This window comes from Pleurodeles waltl, chromosome 11, assembly GCF_031143425.1.
Source record: "Pleurodeles waltl isolate 20211129_DDA chromosome 11, aPleWal1.hap1.20221129, whole genome shotgun sequence".
Taxonomy (NCBI): Eukaryota; Metazoa; Chordata; class Amphibia; order Caudata; family Salamandridae; genus Pleurodeles; species Pleurodeles waltl.
The window spans coordinates 342,676,199-342,697,183 of record NC_090450.1 but is presented as its reverse complement, the minus strand read 5'-3'; the positions used below and the strand labels follow the sequence as shown (position 1 = coordinate 342,697,183).

The 20,985-nt window shown below is 44.4% G+C and overlaps 1 long non-coding RNA gene across 1 annotated transcript in view; it reads right to left on the bottom strand.

Moving 5' to 3' along the window:
- The window catches only part of LOC138266615 (uncharacterized), a 70,635-nt gene extending 49,850 nt beyond the window's left edge, over positions 1 to 20,785 (bottom strand). The window contains exon 1 of the long non-coding RNA XR_011199577.1: positions 20,391 to 20,785. This is a non-coding gene — a long non-coding RNA (uncharacterized lncRNA). The remainder of the gene's footprint in view (positions 1 to 20,390) is intronic.
- Between the last annotated feature and the right edge of the window lie 200 nt (positions 20,786 to 20,985).

Genomic DNA, 20,985 nt, shown 5'->3' with positions numbered 1-20,985 from the left:
ATTTGCCTTCCATGACATTCCCTAACAAAAACCCAAAATGCTGAATTAGAAATTTTTGCAAGGAACATACACAGCATGATGAGTGATAACCCTGAATTCTGGATTCAACCAAATAAGAACCATACTCAAATCCGTCAGGGATGTAGAATAGATCTAGAGTGCGATTTTAATGCGCCATGGGATGGCACATTAGATAGAATCCCAAAATGGCAATTCAAAGCAAAAATAAAAAAAAATAAAAAAGCTATACTTTAAACTAAAAGAATTATGGAGATAGGGCAACCATGCAGGTAAAGACTATATTTTCTTCAAGCCAACATCAATTTTTTTCCAGTAGTGATTGTATACTTCTTGATGAAGCACATTTGCAACCGTAGACCTCACTTAAGTCCTGACCACCAGTACATATATTTACAGAAAGTGCCAAAAACCTATGGTTACAGAAATTGCTTTGAAAGTATTGGTGGTTTTGTTTTGCTTCTGTGATTCAAATATTTATGTATACCTGTGCCGTCAAAACAACTAATACATTAGTATGCTATAAAATTTAGTCTGTAGGTTTACAGTTAACTGAATGGTTTTAACTTTGATGTTTATTTCACAGTTTAATGCCTACCAAATTAATCCATATGCATTGGAAACATTTTGCAGGGGACTTCAGAAAAGAACTGAAAGCATGGTTGTTGTTATAACAACATATCATGACTCACTATTTCTGTTTCTATTGAAAAGACTCTTAGCAGGACATTGCCCACTAGCCACACATTCTATGTTTTAAGCTTGAAGGAGTACTTGTATCCTTTGCATGCTAGAACACCATTTGTTGCAAAGTTATTTCAAGGCAAATACCTTGTTGTGAGTCCTTTAGGCCTGGTGGCTTCCTGCATGGATGTAGGACAGTCATTCCATATGAGAACCTCTCAATGTGTGGTGTCAACAGCTATTTTATATTTATGTAGAAAAGCACAGATTCCTGGAACGTAATTAACAGATGGCAATATTGCCAACTGGTTGGCATTCACTTATTCAATTTCTGGAGAAAGGGAAGATGCATTAGAAATTACATTCAAAATGTACCCGTCACACATCCCGAATTCATAACGTGTTAACCTACTAAGCTCAATATTCTGAGACATTCAGATATCTGCGTCCTCAAACAAGCATATGCCTCAACACCCTCAGAAGCAGACTGAAAGCGTACCTTTGATCAACAGACAGACAAGAGTGTATCACTAATCTACTTGTAAATACATAATTGTTAAAATATTTCCTTTTTCTTTTGGGATATCACATTTTTGGTTACTTTTCTCACAACAACCCTGAGGGAGTGACATTCAGTGTCAAAAGATGTTCAGTGCCCAGGTTTTTATTTGCAGGGTTCAATTGAATTTATCAATGAAATAGCTTAAATAATATTTTCAGTAAAATTAACAGTTTAATCAGGTCTTTATAACACAGACATTATCGCAGCAGCCCAGTGTCCTCGCTGGCCTCTTGCTGAACCGGAACCACTGCCGCGATCCTCTGGACCCCAGCACCTCCTACTCCATCCACCTGCCAAAATCATCGCGGCCCTCCTCTGGCACCTTGCCGCCCAACGAGCCTCCGCTCCTCCGAGCACAGCAGAAGGGAGGCAGGCGGTCCAGCAGAGCAGCGGTCCGGGAGAGGTGAACAACCCAGAGTTCGGAAGTCACGCTGGAGCTGGACTGAGTTGCATCCAGAGCATTTGAGGGCTGCAGGCAGCGAGCGGTGAGTTGATGCTGCCGTAGTGGCAGTAGTAGTTTCTGCCCTCTGCTTTCTCCCGCTCTGCAGCTACCTGTATCTGCCATACTGGTGTCCTTATTCTACCGCTCCTTGACATCCAATTTAAATTGTCTTGCTGCCTTTGCTGTCCTCACTTCCATCTGTTGCCTTCACCTCACCACCTACCCGCACTACAGAGACTGCCACAACTGCCATTTTCCACCCTTGTTTCTGCTCCGGAGGTTGGCGGTTAGCGGTCATTTCAACTACATGGTCGGCTGGACAACCAGCACTAATAACAAATATATCAACACTGCCTGGCCGCCTGGCTGCCGTTTCAAGATCCAGCCTCAAAGAACTAGCCATTTCGAGGAAATACCGGGCCATGAGAATTTAAAGGCCATACTACCAAAAAGGCACTAGGATAACGCCTGGAAGGCCAATCTACAGCAAGTGTAGTGGACATAGTGGCCCACTGCTGAGAGTGAGCCCAGGCTCACTGCAGAAGCGGCCCGACCAGGTTCTGGTGCGGCTTGCTGTGAGGTCTGTGAGCCCCACTTGCGCCAGTAGCTTAGGACTATCAGAGGCTCACAGAGGCAACACTTGGCCCTGTGTGTTGAGCGTGGAAGTGGTGGGACTTCTTTAGTAGAACTTCAGGTGGAAATTAGGGGAATTATGGAGGCAGTGGATTGCGGGAGCAGTTCCAGATTAGGGGTGCAGTTTGCAACCAGGAAGTGGTGACAGGCCACAACAAACCACAATACACCATAATCCCCTTCTCTCTTCCCTCCGTCTCCCCCAATTAAAGGTCTCCTGCGTGCTCATGCCCCTTGTGGTGTGGCGGCGCGTCCTAGTCCTTTCTAGTACTCCTTACCAATTGAGTATTGCTCCAAGTCTGTAAAGTAGCAAAGCCAACATAGGCGGATATCCCAGTCCAAAGGAAGTATTTATTCTTCGCAAGGGAGAATGCGTTCAGGGAAAGAGGGCATCTCTCTCCCAAGCAAAAAGAAACAAGAGGAAACAGAAATTGCCTACTATGCCATCCGTGAACTCAAAGCGACTAAAAAACTCACTGGAAGAGAATTTGACCCCGATATCCCACATCGCGCGTATGTTTCAGAAGGGAGCAAAACTGCCTCAAATTTGACTTTTTGGCTACCCCTTGGAAGCAATATTTTCCTCTACCTAAGACCAAACAGCTCTTTCGTCTCACATTTCTCCAACAAAAAGTGAAAGCAGCACTGTAATTGGAAAGGGGGATAATGGTGGGCCAGATGCTGGTAAAATTGTTTCAACAAATGCCCAGGTTGATTTTGCCTCTCTTCAAGCACCTGCAGCTTGAGGGTCAACCCATATTTTGACCTCACTGACACTGAGCGAATCTACAGGGAGGAATTTGATAAACTCTTATAGGAATCAACGCGAAATAGAATCAGATGGGTAAGAGGTAAAGAATTCCCCAGAAAATATTAGCAACTCATTGACTAATAAAGGAAATGACTGGGGCTCGATTACTGACTTGTAACTACTGACAATGAGATCTCCCTCTCCTCCACCATCACCATCTCTTAATAGAGCCACTCATTTTTTGCAGACTAAAAGTTCTACCCCTCTAGAAGTAAATGTCATTATTAAGAAGTCAATAGCTACGGAATATCCCAAAATGTTGGTCGGTAAAGAGTCCATGGGGGGTTTTAAAAGCTATTCCGGCAGTCAGTAGCAAACTGCCCCGCACTCTACAGAAACAGTAGCCATAAGTCCTAGCGCGGGCAGCGGGAATCTATATAATGAATGGCAGATATGTTCCCAAAAGTGCCAAGGTAACTGCATATTCAGCGACTCAAAAAACTACTTAATTAGAATCTGTGGTTGTGCCACATATAGCGCAGATTACTGCAACCAATTATTAGCCCATTTCATCATAAGACAAACTGAGCCTAAAGGAGAAGGACCCAATGCTAGCACAATATGATTGCCCCGTTCTTGAATAGACTCAGGAGGGTCCTTTAGACCAAAGCAAAGTTTTGGACATCTTTAAAACTTCACAACTAACTTTGGACGCTTTATCCTATCAATCCTCAAAGATGGATGTGCAGGTTGACCTATTGAACATAATGGTGCATTCAGTTGCTGGGATTGACCTAAAATTGGCAGACTTAAATGCTTTGATCCCACGAGTCCAGACCTATGCCGAAACAGAGCAGTATCTCATCTGCACATGTTAGCCTCAATTCCTGAGGTTATAAACTCCCTGATGACCGATTTTAAAGCTAACCTGACCACCCCAAAAAGTTAAGATATTGACTTAAAGTTAAATAAGGGTGAACAGGTCGGTGTTGGAAACAGTGAAGGGGAAGAAGGGGGTGAAATAAGGGTTGGTAAACAAAAGGTTTGTCATTGTCCTGATAATAAAGGTCTTACAGAGTTACTTAGTATAACAGGGGAGAGTGAAAATAAGGTTATCATAGCCCTGCTAATGAATGTATCACAGTGTCACCAGTAAATGATTTAATAGGAGCACAGGGTGGGCTATCCAACCAACGTCTTCTTCCCCAGTCTTCTTCCTTAACACTGCCTATAAAAACTCAACTTTGACAGCTATCTAAACCACCAGAAACTAAAAGGCAAAGAAAAAAGAAGAGAAAGACTAGGAAAAGGTTGAAAGGTCCACTTATGACTAATGAGGCAGATACACGAAATATACCAATTCCAGAAAATACTAATTAAAAAAAGGGGGAAAATACTAAGAACTAAAAAATTGGAAGTAGTCTTGTAACGACCAAGTTGTACCCTTTATTCAACATTCAAAAAGGGGGTCTTCCAATTTAGGCTCAAGTGTGTCTATCCCTTGTTTAAAGGTGACTGAGGATGATGCTAAATCAGATATGGGGAATCTATGTTGTGGGGAAGTAGAAACCCAAGCGCAACAAGAGGCAGGGTGAAATTATCAAAAACCAGGTCCCGAATTGGAAATCAAGAAAAAGAAGGTAAAAGAGGGAATTGTAGAAGGAAGGCAGATGAAAAAGCTTTAAAAAAATAATGCTGGTCAAGGAGGCGGGATTATCAAGACCTCTACATAGCCGATTACGAATGTTAGCATAAGAATAGATCTTGATCATGACAAATTACCATTGAATGCTAGAGAGTGCCCCTCACATACCTCTGAGTGCTCAGCACGGACTGTCCTGTGAAGTAGGTCAGGACCCTGTAGCAGAGGCTTACCAGCAGGAATCAGCCTGGGGTGGAAATAAGTTGATCTTCTTTCAGAGATATCGGACTAGGGGTTCACAAGACATTAAATCGTGGGAATATACTTAAACTCCTGCAAGCCATACCCCATCTGGAGAATATACGATCCGTAAACATAGAATCCACAGAATTAACTGGGGAACGGACGCTTAACAGCCCCCACCAAGAATCCACCTTGGTGACCTGGTCTTCGGCAACTGTCACCAACAGGGTTCTTAAGGAAAAAAAATGTTTTTATAAATGGAGAATTGAGCTTACAACTCCCCAGCTGATCGGCTATCCGGAACCCTTGGTTTCAGTTAGCCACAAGGTAGATCTCACAGGGAAGAGTAAACCCTATTCAATTTTGAGGACAGCAACTGGAAACCTTACACCGGCTATTTATCATCCAATAAATTACACGCTAGATAACAGACATGATCCAGGGCAATTAAATATAGGATGGCTTTCAGCGGCTCTCCACCATGATGTGAACCCCTGACAAAATTCCCCTCTATTTAGATCTCCTAAAGTAAACTGTCATCATAATTTATTAAAAATCTGCTCCTGGAACATAAACGGGATAAGTGTCAATGACCAGCAAAAAAATCTATCCCTGCTAAAAGACTTACAAACTGTGCTTCTTCAGGAGATCTGGGCAATAAATCCTTTCACAACTGATGGCTCTTTGGGTTTTTTCTCCCCAGCCTATAAGGTGAAGAAATTTGGGCGGCCAAAGGGGGTGTCTGGCGACCTTTATAGCAGTTGGGCTGAGGGTAACCTGTAAAGAATACCATGCTGATATTTTGGTAATAAAACTGCTAGATTGGCATAAGACGTTAGGTAGACCGCTGTGGGTAATAAATGTTTATATACACCCAGAAGCCCGCTCCAAGAAGCTATGGTCTTCTAAACTTGTGCAATTAGTATTGATGGGGATGCAAGAATCTGATGCCCCAGAGCTACTAACAGCAGGAGATTTTAACATGGTTATTGCAACTATATGATAGAGAGGACCAGATAGTAAATCAGGATTTTATATGGTCTGTTCGCCGACAAACAATGGGGAGTCAAGTTAGGGGCAGGGGAAAGGATAAAGTTGTTGCTTTCGTTAAAGATCTGGAGGCGTCAAGCCTCAGAATCATGAATTGCAGATACCAACTGGACACCCCTCCTTCTCCTACCTGCTATGCTTTGGGATTTCAGTCAGTAATTGAGTGTGCAATGGTTACTCTGCCACTTTTGGCGTTTATCGGATCCTATTGTATTATAAGGACAGATTTAAGTGACCACGGCTTGCAAAGTATAGAGATAAATTATAGTGTTCCTACGTATAAACCAGCTATTACATCTCCTAGGAACCTCATCTCAATCAATTACAATAAGCTTCAGTGGCGTGGGGATTCAATCGAAAATATTGGGAAAAGTTCAGAGGAGCTTTTTAACCAAATTAGGTGCAATTTAACCGATGAACCAATAAGTCTATGGTCATTATTCCTGGAGAAATTTGCAGCTAGATTTCTCTCTGACCCCCTCCCCCTTATATCTCATTTGCACTATGAGTTAGAGAAGGAAAGAAATAGAGATAAAATGAAAATAACAGTGGTCACTGCACTGTTGAGGAAAAAGAGAAACCGGTTAGCAAGATTAGCTAAAAAGCACTTTAATGATCCTGGTATACAAAAAGACTTTAAAGTCATAAATAGCCAATATCGTAAACAGATATTGGAAGAAAAAATAAAGAAAAGGCAAGATTTTGGGGCAAAGGCCCATTTCCTAAGCAAACAAAAGAACTCTCAGGCCTTCCGGAAAATGATTAAGAACCTAAACAGGGCATCTACAATTATAACAAGTTCAGATATCTGTGAGCTATCTTGGTACGATTTTCTTACTCAGTATTTTAATAATGATAAACTAAAGAAGAGGCGCTTTGCACAGGGAGTCTATTAGTGACTCATGGGCTGCAATCGGATGAAAATGGTCAGTTATAGATCTACGGATGATAATGATCAAATGTTCTCCGTTCCTCAGATAATAAAACTTATTGATAAAAACAGGCAGAACGGGGCCCCAGGCCCGAATCGGATCCCAAATGCTTTAAATAAAACCAACCCAGTCTTCTGGGCAGAGGGGTTGGCCATGATCTATAATAGTGCATCGGAGCATGAAACTATCCCATGCTCCTGGAAAGGTGCCATTATGCACCTGATTTTTTAAACTAGGTGATCGTTCCAACCCTGAGAATTATCCGATAATCACTTTAACTGACACTGAGGCTAAATACTATGCGGGCGCCCTCTTGGGAGTTTTACAGACGTGGGCTGCTCAAAAAAATATTATTCCAATCAATCTATCAGTCAGGATTTATAAAGAGGCCTGGAACAGCAGTAAACATCCTATCCCGCACTATTATAAATGTAAACAAAGAAAACAGCCTCTGTATGTATGTTTTGTGGATTTTAAATCCACCTTTGACTCGGCACAGTGTAGCCTGCTGTGGGCAAAATGAAACTCCTGGGGTATCCCTCCAAAATTACTAAAAGCAGTGCAGATGCTGTATTCTGACACATGGATTAGAGTGAAAATTGGGGATGGTACCTTTCTATCAAGGAAGGTGGGGACTGAACGTGGTCTTAAACAAGGCTGCATCCCCACGCCCTATTTTTTCAATCTTTATCAGATCTATCCTATATATTAAATGGGGTAAATGCGCACCCCCCCAAAGATTGGGCATCTCTTCATCTCAAATCTGCTTTACACTGACGATGTTGTCCTTTTCAATTACACGAACACTGGATTACAGCGTTTGGTAATGAAATTGGCAGATTTTCCAGCATAAAATGGGTTAGCTATAAATGAGAAGAAAACAGACAATAGAAATAATCGGCAAAAGACAGAAAAAATATAATTGGTACTTTCAAGGCTCAAAACTTGGACAAGTCAAATTATATAGATACTTGGAAGTACTCTTAGATGAGAGGGGGTCATTTTTCCCCCAGATAACGGATTTAGTACGAAAAGGAAATACCTGGTTGCTTGCTTTTAGTTCCTTATTAAGAGTGTTAGATGGCCCCAGTTACAAACTTCTGTTACAAGTGATAGCCGCCAAGTTAATTTCAAGTGTTACTTACGGTAGCAAAGCCTTGAGGGGTAGGGATGCAATCACCCTGAATGGGATTATTGGGAAAGTTTTTAGATCGCTTTTCCATCTTCCCAAGCAAGCATCTCTGGCCCAAATTAGGCTGGCGTTTCGGTGTGTGAATCAAGTGATTGCAAGACAGGGGGCCTATATTAAACTTTGGAAAAGAGGTCAACTTGCAAACGAAAATGGAAGTAAAGCTCTTTGGAAAGAGCTAAATATGGAACCAAGACACTCCTCACAGTTATATTTTGACCAGTCCTTGGATGATCTGGGTGCCCGTTCATTATAGGATCAGAGTTTGCCAGTGGCTGCTTTTAAAAAAATTATGTATGGTAAAGAAAAAGTTCCTGGTTGTGGATCAGAGTCTCCTTGCAGGTAGATCTCCTTCTTGGTTTATAATTAGGGAATATAAAATGCTAGAAATGCCAGGTGTATCAGGACCGGGGTTGGTCAAAAAAAGAAAAATATATTTATTAAATATATATATGGTCAACTTCCAGGAGGTCAAGATTTTGCACAAAGGGCAAGCGCAGGATAAACATCTTGCTCTCTATGTGGGAGTGGAGTAGGGAGTCTGTTACACCTGATTTGTATATGCCAAAGCTTAGGGCAAGAACGAAGAAGGTACCTCAAAGTTTTGTTCAATCAGAAACTCATACATACTTGTAGGCAGGCTGTGATTGCCTGCTTTAATTCCTCAGATTCTTCATTGAATGTTAGGTTAGTAAAGTTTCTAAGTCAGGCCTCGAAAAAAACTGGAAGTTCGGAGTACGCTAAAATCAGTAGTGGGTGCGGAACTAGTTTGAGTTCTGGTCATTAGATTTATAACTGAGAAGATGCCAGCCGAAAAAGAGTTTGCTAGTCAATAAGGTCTTAGCCAATGAGAGAATGATATGGTAGGACTTTTATTTAACTTTCTTTTTTAATCCAATTCACAGTGGACTGTTTTAAGGAGAATAAGTAATATGTTTTATATGTATTAACAAAATGTAATGGAATTTTATTTAAGGTCTTATAATTTCTATAAGTAAGACTATTTTTAAATTGTACTAATTAATATCATGGTCTGTGTAAAGATTTTAAATAACTAAGGATGTGTTTTGCACAAGCACCTTAGGTCCTTGCTTCAAAAGGTTTTAGTTGGATAGTTATGACATAATTTATACTTTAATAATGTATTGGTTTATCACTGATTCACACCTTTGTCTTTCAAAGTATAGGTACTTACTAAGAATTTATTTTAGACAATTGCTTACTGCTGATTTTTACATTGTTATGGTTTTAATTAACTAAACAATAATGGTTGACTTGAGGTCTTAATAGAAGTGATGGCTTATTCCATTCAAAATGCCTATGGATTTGTCAATATTGAGTAACAAAACATTGCCCAGTCAAAGAATAGCTTCCAGAATATGAGCTATTACAATAGCGAGGAAGTGAGCATACAGAGACTATATTTACTATATTTTTTGTTAATTTCCATATTTTTCCACATTGTAACGAAACAAACACATTCAACAGCATGAATCACTCCCCAGGTCATGATTTACTATTCTTAACTCCACATCTACATATCTTTAAAGTAGACGAATCTTAAAGATCTTCAGCTTTGGCAACAAAACTGAAGCCCCAGTAACAGCCCTTGATTGGCAGACTAAGACTTGGCAGAGATGTACAGTTCCTTTTAGTACTGTGAGATGCTTGTTTTCACAATTAAATCAGACACTGCTTTTATTATAGGATGCTCCTTACAATGTGACTGAGCTGTACTTTAATGGCTGTCTTTATTGAATCTCATACATTTCAAGTGCAGCACGATTTCAGAGTGGTTGGGTGAACAGGTCGCAACTGCCCTTTTTGAGGATATAAGGTAGTCCAGTGAGCCACACCTCAATCATGTTTCTCTGTTTTTTCCAGCTCCCAGGAAGTGATTCCACTCCAATACATGGAGTCCTTTATCTGAAAAGTACACTCATTAATAACACCTTCAATTCCACATCATACATACATTGTAAAAAGGAAGCAATGCCTTCTTGTATTTGTAGTGCAGTAAGCTTTTTTGTAAAGGCCTTTGTGATGACTTGGTGCAAGTCTTTGCTTTTTTAGGGTTTACATCACAAGACTGCCTCAACCAAAATTGGTCTGATGTGTCTTGCAAGATCTCAACTTCTCCTTATATTTTACATGCATTAGATACAGAAAACAATGTGTTGTGTTTTACACTGCTGCAGCTTTTTTTAGCGACTTGATCTTGAGTTGACAGGTGTTGCTTCTTTGTTTTGTTCTAGTTGTCACTGTTTCACTCTCCTAGCACCCACCCTCCTTGCTGCAGTTCAGGCAGGCACCTTATAGGCACCCTGTTATTTTTTTCGAGTTAGGAGCCAGCATTTTATAAACATCCTGTGTCTCTGGTAAGGGGACCAGTATTTCTACTGCAAAGCCCTCACTCCTGCGTATTCCACTATCACCATCATTACTTTTGGAACCTTTGCCCACAAGATTAGCATCACTATCATTACCGCTGAGCACCACTGTTAGAATAACGACCACTGTTACCACCAACATACTACCACCAGCGTCACCAACCATAGTGACCATTCTATCCACCACTCAGCCCCTGTTTGAGTGGTGCATTTTACAGTGTTTAGGTGTAAGAGAATGATTGCTACCAGTTCAAGCACCAACACTTCCTGTCTAGCCCTCAATGCCCTGCATATTGCATTACCACCATTAACATCAATGTAACTACCACTGTTATTGATGCCTCCTCTACAAGCGCCAGGAGCACCATCACCACCAATTTCACTATCTTCATAACTGCAACCATGCCATGTTTGGGCGTGTTTGTGTTTAAGAGTACAGTGTGTTTGGCAGTGTTGTGAATACATGTGTAACAGAAAGTGCAATCTGGGCATGTGTTTGAAAGACTGAATTTATATAACATATAGCTGCTGGCTTTTTAGGACTGGTCTAGAGTCAGCTTTAGCTTTGTCTTAAGCAGATTACTGTATCAAATACATTATATTGTCACCCCACCAGACACTAGACAGTGTGGGGGGCAGATCATCCCACTCCAGCCATTGCCTGTTATTCAATGCCAGATGCATTTTGTATCAGCTCACTGGAGATCCTTTCTGTAGTTGGCTGGCCAGGCAGTATAAATTACATTTTGGCTTTTTGTTACAATGCTTACTCTGTTTCCACATCGGGAAGAGGGTGGCACTCTCAAAGGAGCTTGCATTTGTCTGTCAACATCTGTTCTACTGTGTCATTCTTTTTCAGTTTATCCTTGATAGCTCCTTTAAGATTATTATTGTAGAGGGGGGCGTGACCAACAAGATAGCCAACCGGCTCCTCTGAGCAAGAGCTCCCAGAGCCAGCCACAGAATCCTGCAGTATGCTGTGGTTCTGGACCTTCATAGACACCGCGATCCACATGTGTGAAGGGGAGAGATCAGGACAAGCAGCACTGGAGAGGGATCGGCCGGGGGACTCTCCCCCCCCCCCCCCACCAGCTTGGTGCAGGCCAGCAAATTGGGCCTTAGACCCAAGATGGCAGGTGCAGCATATCGCACCCTTTGTGCCTGAAGCTGCTGCAGGCCCTGGATGGCATCCCTGGAGACCGGAGAGAGGTGCAACTGGAGAAGAGAGGTGAGCCTGTGACTGATGAGAGGGGGCTGTGCAGAGGGCTGCTGGAGGTGCTGGATGTTGGCCGGGGGCTGCCTAATGCCGATTGCCTGTGACTGTATTTCAGATACACAGCAGGCCCGGTTGGAGTACTGCTGATCCTGGCCTGTCGCTTTTCTTGTGCTGGATGCACCTGGCCCCACACAGGAAGAGGGGATAACTGGCACGGCTCAGTCCTTATCTGGACTCTGCTGCATGGATGGATGTGATTGAGGGGCCTACTAAGGGCTGGTGGTGACAAGAGGCTTGAGGGTCGGGAGTCCCACCTCACTCCCTCCAAAAAGAGCTGAGGGCGCAGTGGTAGAAGACAGACTGGTCCCCCCACTGTTGCTGGGGGACTGACCTGGGGGGCACCAGATGCAGTGACGAGGCAAGGCCTACATTGTGGCTGGATAAGAGTGCGCTGACTGGGCCTGGACCCATACGGAGGGCCAAGAGAGTTAGGCCACATCACTATGGGGAACGACTGAGGTGGCCTAGACTGCTGCGGAGTTGACTTGCCCGCTTTCCCCTACCTGTTCGCCACTAACGGAGCAGCCGCTACAGAGGCCTATGTGAGCTACTGGGGAGGGGTGGGGGACCCAGAAACAGATTGATGTTAGGTCTGACACTGGGGCACCCAAGTGTACCTGGCTGCTGCCTGGTTACAACCCATCATGCCCTTGACATGCTTGTTGACGGGTGTGCTCCGTGAAGTGGCACTGAAGGTGGCCTGTGGGCGCAAGACAGTGGTGGGTGCCCATTCTCCCTGTTGAGGATCTGAAAGGCATACTCCGTCGGAAGAGTGCTGGTGGGGGGGTAGTGCCAGTAGAACATAGAGGAATACCTGAGGAAGGCGGATTACCACTGTGGACAGGGTTTTGCTCTCCCATCTGCATTTTCAGTGGGGCACTGTCAAGTGAGGTGGCAGCCTGCACTGGCAGCATCTGCAGGATAAGTGATTTAACGGGGCTCCACCTACAAATGGTCCTGAGCTGGGTGCATTGCTGTGTTGGAGAGGTCCCCTGGGCACCATGCTGAGGTGTGCTGGTGGACTGCACCTACTGTGCGGGTCCCTCTACATGTGGAACAGCTGGATTCGCAGAGAAGGGAGCTTCCTACTATCTTCCTGACCCATGTCCATGAGTGGGTGCTGGGAGAGTCCCACTGACATTGATCTGCTGCACTCCTGGGCGCCATGGGTAAGGACAGGATGGCTAAAGGCACCCAGCAGATTAGAATGAAACAGTTCACTGCACCAAGCGTGAGTGAGGGCTCGCAGCCTGGGCAGGGCATCAGGAGTTGCCCGCAAGCCCTCTGGGGCCTAGATCCTGGTGGCAATTGAGGCCCTGGACAGGCGGTACAGGAGAAGATTGCAGCCATGGCAGTGGATGTAAATTGAGAATTCATCTGTGTGCGGTGGCAGAAAGATCTATAGCCACTGAACAACAGGTGACTACAATGCAGACAGACCTAGACGCCCTGAAAGCTACCGTGGCCACCCTGGAGCTTAGGTTGCGCAGGCTGGAACTGAGGATGGAATATGCAAAGGGGGGGGTCCTGTAGGTGCAATTTTAGATTTGTGGGGTTCCCTGAGGGAGTAGAGGGAACCACCCCAGAATCATTCCTTGAAGACTAGATTAAGAGGTCCCTCCCTGCAGTACAATTGTCGCTGGTGTTTGTGGTGGTGAGGACGCACAGGGACCTGGTCCCTACGTGCCACTCAGCGCCCCCTCGTGGACGATCATCGCTATGATTCTCAAATACAGAGATCAAGATACTATACTGCAGAAAACACGTAAGCACAGGGACCCGGCCAACAAGAATCACACCATACATATTTTCCCCAGACTACATCAGGTCGGTCAAACTCCAAAGACAGTCCTTTACTGAGTTCAGCAGAAGCTGAAAGTGATGGATCTTACATATGTGCTGCTGTACCCTGCTAAACTGAAGGTGCTCCATGCCGCCCGCTCACATTTTTTCCAAACGTCAAAGGCTGGATGGGACTGGCTGGAGCCCAGAGGAGGCGAGCGTGTCCCGGCAACCCCCTCTGGGAGGACAAGCAGAGAGGCCCAGAGGCAAGTTTGGAACAGTTGTGGCAAGAGACAGAGGAAGCCAGGCTGCTGGTGAAGACTGCGACGTCTGTGGTGCCCTTGCAGTCTGGGTCACTTCGGAGAGATGATGGCCCAGCTTTGGAGCAGGAGGATGCCCGGATGTAATGTATGAAGCCCTTATTGTGCCCTGCCAAGGTGTTGGAGGCTGGCCACCAGTGTGCCTAGGTGATTCCCCAAGACAAATGAGTAACATTTAAAATGAAGGACTAATATGCTGTTTATTGGGCCTTTCCCCTCCCCCTCTCAGTGTGAGATGTCGTGATTGCCTCTGATCCTTTGTGGGTTCAGGGGTAATTTGGACTTTCCTAACTCCCCTTCTTCCTCCTGGCCTTTTTGTTCTGCCTGGGGTTGCTGGGGCTACGGGACTGCTTTACAGTTGGGGCCATGGCTGCATGAGGTGACTACGCCCTTCCTGTTTCTTTTATACTGTTCTTCTCTTGCTTGCTCCATTACTACTCCTCTATTTTCTCTTCCCTTAACTACAGTTATTGTTGTGCTAGCAGTGGGAGGGTGTGAGTGTGAACTAGGTGCACATAGGGGTGTTCTGGAGAGATTGGTCTGTACACGTCCATATGACACCTCAACTTCTGATAGGAGGTCAAGGACAATCTGGTATGCTGCCTTTCCTTAGGCTAACAACAGAGTGGGTCAGATGGTTCCATATACTAGTTGGGTCAATGGTGTTTAACCTGTTTGGGATGTGGTTGGTTGGGCTTTGCTGTTTGTTGTATGAAATTGGCTGATCATACACTTTGTGCACATGGATGTTGTGTTGAAGCTTACAGGGCGGAGCTGTATCCTTTCTTGCCTCTTGGTCGGGTGGCGGGTGCTGGGGCGGGCCTGGTCGGCTGGGGTATGGGACGGGGGGAGGAGTCTGCGGATCAAAATATACAGGGATGTGTGATCTAATATGCTTTTTCATGTGGAATGAGAGGAGACTGAATTCCTTTGTCAAGCGCTATAGAGTACATACATATCTCAGGTGAGTCAGAGTGCACATTGATTTCTTGCAGGAGCCTCACCTCTTAGATGCTGAAGCCCAAAAGCTATTTTTTTTAAAAAAGTGGAGGAGACAGCTCTACTCCTTCACATATTACTCTTATGCTAGTGGGAGTCCCGATCTGGGTTGCCCCCAGGGTACCACTGCAATTAAGAGGACAGGTGGCAGGCAGATATGTGCTGCTATATGGGATACGCAATGGATGAGCGATATGTCTATTAAACATTTATGCCCCTAACACGAACGATGATGGGTTCTTCAGGAACCTAGAACAAGAGCTTCTGCCCTACATTGCGATCACCATCATTTGGGCTGGGTACTTCAACTGCGTCCTTGATGGCAATTGGGATAGAAGCCTGCCCAGGCAGGGCACCAAGCCCTGAATGTCAGCTAGACTTTGAGAGACCATGGACAGACTGCTCGTTGTGCATGTTTGGAGAGAGCTTCACCCTATATCTAGGGTGTACTCGTGTTACACACCTACTCATCAGGCAGACAGCAGACTGGACCATTGTCTATTGGCAAACAACAGTAATTTAAATGTTAGGAGGGCAGTCTATCGGGTGCGGTTCCCGTTGGATCAAGCCCATCACTGATTGGACTTGAGATACCTGATCTCCCGCAAGTGGGCCTGGCATGAGAGACCACTTCTTTCCAACATCTGGGGATGTGGGTGACCCATTTTCCTCAGCTGCAATATGAGCTGAATATGAGCAATGTACTGGATGGCCTCAAAGTTTGTATTCAATTATGGAATACCCACTGCTCTCTAATGAGCAGAGTCACACTAAGCAAAATGATCCTGCTCCCCTGTCTATGTGTAATGCGGGACTCGTTCTGCGAGTTGCCAATATCCATGTTTCGCCAAATTGATAAGCTATAATATCTTTGATATAGGCTGGAAGGAGATGTAAAGTCTGCCTTGTGGTCTTGAAATTAGATTTAGTGGAGGGGGACTGGGGCGCCCACATCTCCATCTGTATTACATGGCAGGCCTGCTCCGAAGTGCAGCATTGTGGTGCGACACACCACTAATGGGAGAAGAAGCTGCTGGAGCTCTCCGTGCACTTACCAGAGCTCCCTGCACAGCTGATGTGAGGGCTCCAGACTCCCAGCGGATGTCCCCTTTGGGGTATTGCAGCTCACCCGGACATGGGAGCGGGCAGTTACATGAGTGCTGCAGTGGGCACCCTATGCATGCCTCCTTCATATTTGGTTGCTTCACCCCTTTGCGCAATAGATGTTTCAAGGTGGAGGGCAGGAGGCTGCAACAGGGCAGGAGATTTATATCAAAATGGCACCTTTGTAACTCTGGAAGAGGCCGGACCCTTTTTGGTATTGGCCAGGCACAATTCCTACAGTACGCCAGCATATCACAGATAGTTCGGAGATTTAGGTATCCTTCCCGGAGGAATTGGTTGAGTCTCATCTGTTGCAGACAATACTAGACCTAGGCTCTGATTGGGGGGGGGGGGTCTTATCCCATCTATATGCTGCCCTTAAAAGAGATAGACAGCTGTGTCAATGACACGCAGTGTGGGACGCAGACCTGGAAATGCCGCTCACGGACATGAAGTGGACTAAGGCCCGGGCACTGGTACGGGAAGGGTCTATCAATGCCAGATTTAAGCTGGTGCAATTTTATTATCTACATAGAACGTACTTGACACAGTGACTTCACCGAAAAACCCGGCACATATGGACAGTTGTGCACGCTGTGGCACATTTTCCAGCTGGATTCGGACATGTTGCGTGGAGCTGCAGGTCACTGCAGCCATTTTGGCATGAGATAGCGCAGGTACAGAAAAAACAGCAGTTAGACTGGAATTGAATATGAGACATTGCTTGTTGGGACTGCTGCCCCTTCCCAAAAAGGGTTGCAAAATGGCATTCCGGTTTGCGCAGTTGGGGTTGGTTCTTGGGAGGCAACATCGCTATTCACTGGGCCAGTCCAACCTCCTCAACGTGGGACAAATGGCTAACTGATCTGTTGGAATGAGCAACAGCTGAGGAGTGCAGGCTTTGTGTGGTCTGCATGGACTACTATGCAGAGCGTGATCTGGAGGTCTGGGGTTGCATGATGGAACAACTGAGGGGGGGGACTGAAGAATAAGAGACAGATGGGTTGCTGATCGAGTATCCACACAACTCGAATGCTGATCGCTCCTCTGAGGACTCAGATTAATGGGAGTGCATAGGAGGAGGGTAGCAGTCATGACAGTGTGTGACAGTTGACCTTGGCTGCGGAGTGAATGGATAAGATGGGGTGTTGGCAGCTGCTGTTTGCCCGCCGGACCATGGGTGTGCGCCCTCCTTCGCCTCTCCCCCTTTGAGCGCCTTGATTTCTAAGTTTGACAGTTCCTCACACTCCTCTGTCCCCCACCTCCTTTGCCCCCCTTGCTGTTTCGACTGCTGGAGGTTCAACTGTTCTCTCTATCTCCCCTGCTAATGGAACTGTAAGATAGTATATTGCAAGCAACTGCCATACTATTGTTGTTGACTACTGTTCAGCGCTGGTGGGGTCTTCTGCATTGCCTATATTGCTTATACAAAATTTGAACCACAAAATTTGAAACAAAACAAAAAAATAAAAAATGTCCAAGCATGTTCACAACAACACTCCCAGCCTCTTCCATTCCTCATTGCTGGATGACTTCTCACCAGAGCAGCCGTGGTGGGTAACTGTGGGCACACGCTATGCAGCCCCCCGGTACTACTAAAGCGCACCACTGCCACTACTTACACCACCATTTATATTATTATGATTCCTTACCACCACGACAATTAGTAATATCATTGCTACGCCTTCAATTACCGGCCCCTCCAATATCACTTCCATTAACACCACCAGTTAAAGGCAAAACCTGTTTGTTTTGCCAGTGCTTGATTTTACCATAAACATTTAACCAGTCTATTTTTTCCACAAGAATAGAATGACATGGCTAAAATAATGGGAACACATTAAACAGATTATATGCTAAAATTGATATGAACCATTTAAGAGCTAAGAAACAAACCGGAAAGAAAGTTCTTATACATAGGTTATGTTGGACATCCAGCTGAAAGAGGTCCTATCACAACAACTAGTGATATTCAGGACACATTCTCCCTTTTACCAGTGTCAGAAATAATTGCCAGATATAATTATACCTGTAGCAGTTAAAGAAACGTTTTCTAGAAACTAGTGTGGGGTTTTCAGAATTGCGCAATCTAAGAAAAAATCCAATTTAAAAAGCCAGGATTTTAATGAAAATTGGTCTGCCCACAAAAAGTGTTTGCGAATGCAATTTTGTTAGCTTTATGATGCTGTGTGTAAATGCTTCATTTGTTTCCCCTTAGCGCTCCACAGTCTTTTGTTAATGAGCGCTGTCACTTTGTCATTCATTGTGCCACCTGGTTGATGCAAAACTGTAGTCCTACTTCTGTCTTTGTGTAGTGTCCCAGTTTTTGGTTTTCACAATCTGGTCACCACATGAACCCACTATTATCTTCCGGTTCAATTGATGAGAAACGAACAATATGTCCAGAGGTGAAATATAAGCTCTTGCTATTCATGACACATCAAAATTGTGAGAAGTCTTCTATTTCACTTAGACCCCAATGTACTCTGGCCATCAAAGGGGGGGGGGGGACAATTTTATCACCCCTTATATTGTCCAACATTGAAAAGTGTAAAGAATAGCACCAAAATACGATTATTGCTTGTACATGGGGCATAAAATTCATATTTTTCTGACTGTAAATGGGGCCTTAGCCAGCACCCCTCACTGAACTGCAAGGTTACGTGAGACCTCTAGACAGTGTTGGGGGCATGGCTTGGTCAGTGAGACTGCGGCATTCAGATTTTCCAACAATCATGAAGGTATTTAATGTTAAAAGGTGCGAGAGGGGCTTAAGGGGCGGTGAAAAGGGACAATAATGCAGAGTGGTATGGTAAGTAAAAGGAACAAGCTTTGTAAAAATGAAAAACACCCTTTTGGACAATTTTGAAAGAGAGAGAGCGTGTGTGTTTTTTGAGCATGCGTATATGTAAAAATATCAGGTGAAATCCGATGTACACCTCACCATACCAAACAAAGCACGTGTACCCAACTATCAGAAAATCTATGTATGGGGGTGTAGCGCCCCAAACCCACCGAGGGAGGCTAGGCCCCCAAGTACTGTACTTAATCCAGGTGGTTTCCAGCGTCTATTGCTGGAAATCAATGGGGAAGGTTTGTGTATTTCTTTCTGGGGCCCTGCTGCAGTCTGTCCTTTAGAAAGGGAATAAACTTGGTGGCGAATTGCCATTAAGGACCATTAAAGACCGGTCTCGCTGCTCGTGCGTCTGTACGGTCGGAACGGCCTACAGAGGAATAAGGCAATGCCACATGGGCGCCGCTAGTCCGATAGGGCAGCGTGTGGGTCTTCTTTACGGTTCACTGATCAACGTTCACAGTTTACTTCCCTGATATGACCACAAAGATTTCCTGTAACAAGCTCACACCCATGCTCCCACCCAAACCCTGCAAAACACTTACACAGCATGTTCTTGCAAACTCAAAACTGCCCCACTTTGATAACATGGGCCACATTTTAGTTATCTAATTCACGAATGTGTTCCACGTGTTTTGTGCCAAGGGCCATTTTCTGTTCCAATCCGACTCTGGTGTCTGAATCTTAGGTTTATATAACTGCGCATTTGTCAGCTCAGGAGCACTATTATGTAGCTTAGCTTTGCTAACAGCTAAAAACAAGAATTAGGTCAGGTTTTACTGTTTTGACGGAGGACATACAGTCTTGGCACACGAGCGCGAGAGACAGTCAGCAAGAGTAGACAAAAAGTACTAAAGTTAAAACGTAGCCTCTCGTGCAGTTTAATGTAACCACTCCGGGGGAAGGCAAGAATACTTGCAGGTAGTAGCATTCGGCCAGGGACGATTTCCCAGCTGAGCTTCATAACCCAATCCTAAAAAGAGAGTAAATGGCACGTCAGCTGATGGTACTAATGTAATTGTAAAAATAAAATAAACGTACAATATCGTCGAATAAAAGAAAAATATCAAGGATTCAATCCTGTTTTTTCCAAAGAGAGCCACATAGGTCTGCTGTAGACAACATGAAATAAAAGAAAGTAAACACAGGCCGAGTCAAACATCGTGATGATGAAGTAAATGGGTGAAGTAAAAGTGCAATTCAATACAGTTAATATTAACCAGGAGGGCGCATGCAAGGGTTTAGAAAACGAATGTCAGGGAGTTTCTATGTTAAATAGGTTCCACATAGGTCAAACCCAGGCTGGTCAGGTATGCTCCGAGGCACCCAAAGTAGCATTTCCAATGAGAAAGAGCATGATGTTCATGAAAGCAAATCGGTTATAATAAATTATTCTTACATAGCGACTCTAGCGGTGCAAATGGCAAACACCAATTTAATGAATCGAAATAACCGACCTTAGTAAGATTCGGACTCCTGACATACAGAACATGTTGGTCAGCAGCAAACATTACATTACCTCAACACTCAATGTAGAACAGGTGGTAAATTGTCTTTCCGACTTCTAAATGCGCCGCTCCGCTCTATTGGCGATAAACCGTCAGCACCCACACGCGTGAAGCAAAACGTAGCCTTTTCCAGCTCCCCAACGGAGTACAAAGCGATCAACGTTTCACTCAGACCGCACCCCGCGCAGAAACAATTTACGAGCCTCTCCTAGACCAGAGCGAAGTTCAATTAACAGGTTCCAAACCTCTACAACTGGAAACCAAAGAAAAGAGTTGGTCAATGTTTTGATTTTGTTTTCCTCGGCGCCTCCTATAGAAAAACGAATTAAGCTCTATCAGTGATTTCTGGATGTTCTGTTAACTGAAAAGGTGAACAAGACATTCACAGAGAAGAGCTTCTAACTAATGAAACTTACAAAAGAAAAAAAAAAAAGCGTCTTCAAGACGCCGACGAGATAAAGATTTGCCTAATTTGAATAATTAATGGGAGTTAGCTTTGTAAGAGGCCGACAGTTTGATTTTTTTTTAAGGCTCTTCTTCTTTACTATTGGCTGTGCAGGCATTAACGTCATTATCTGCAAGCAAGGATTGTGGGATTTTTGTGGC